This window comes from Penaeus monodon, chromosome 24 (assembly GCF_015228065.2).
Source record: "Penaeus monodon isolate SGIC_2016 chromosome 24, NSTDA_Pmon_1, whole genome shotgun sequence".
NCBI lineage: Eukaryota > Metazoa > Arthropoda > Malacostraca > Decapoda > Penaeidae > Penaeus > Penaeus monodon.
Window position 1 is genome coordinate 16,381,789 of NC_051409.1, and position 992 is coordinate 16,382,780.

Sequence of the window (992 nt, forward strand, 5' to 3'; positions counted from 1 at the left end):
CCTACTTACCTTTACCACGCCTTAAAAAAACAAAAAAACATTTATCTTATTATATTTACCTATTATTCATTGTAATACCCCCCTGCTTTCCCGTTCGCACATAATCCTTCTTTGATTGTAATCTTTTTGTAATCTTTTTTACTCTCTCATGTATGCTCTCTTCCTCTCTCTCTTGTTCCTCGTCATCTCTTTTATCTTATTCATCCGCATTTACATTCTCACTCTCTTTCCGTCATCTTTTCCTCTTCTCTATTTCCGCTCACTACCAGCCTTTCCTTCCTCTCTTCCTTCATTCTCTTCCCTCCCTTCCCCCTCTGCTTCATACCTCTCTATATCCTCTCTCCCTTCTCCTCTCCCATTTCTACTTCTTTTTCCCTTCCTCCCTCGTTCTTTTTATCCATTTTTCTCTTCTCATTCTCATTCTTCCTTTTTTTTCTCTTCCTCCCTCTATCCACTCCATTCTCTCCCTTTTTCCTCCCCCTGCCTCTCTATCCACCCAGTTTCTCTTTCCTGTTCATCCTCCTCCTCCTCTTTGTTTATCCACCCATCCCCTCTTCCCTTTTCCTCCCCCTCTTTATCCATCCACCTCTCCTTCCTTCTTTCGGCCGGCGAAATCCATCTCGCCAATAAGACTTAAAGGAAGTTTCTCCTACTGTTGGTCTGATATAAGATAGATTGGCCGGGAAGTCGTTAATAAGACGCTGGCTCTCGTGCTGTACGCCTGTCTCTGTCGGTCTCTGTGTCTCTTGTCTCGCTCTTCCCGTTCGGTCTGCTGGTCTGTTTGACTTCCCCGCTCTCGCTCATCGAGACGGTCTGTTTGTTTGTGTTTCGGCTTTTTGTAGTTCTGTTTGAGTCGCTGTTTGTCTGTTTTGTTTTATATCTTTGCCTTTCCCTTTCGCTGTCTGTCTGTCAGGCTGTATATTCGTCTCCACGCGTACCCTCCTCTCGCCCTCTTCTTCTCCGCTCTTGCACGTGTTTTATATAAATTTTTA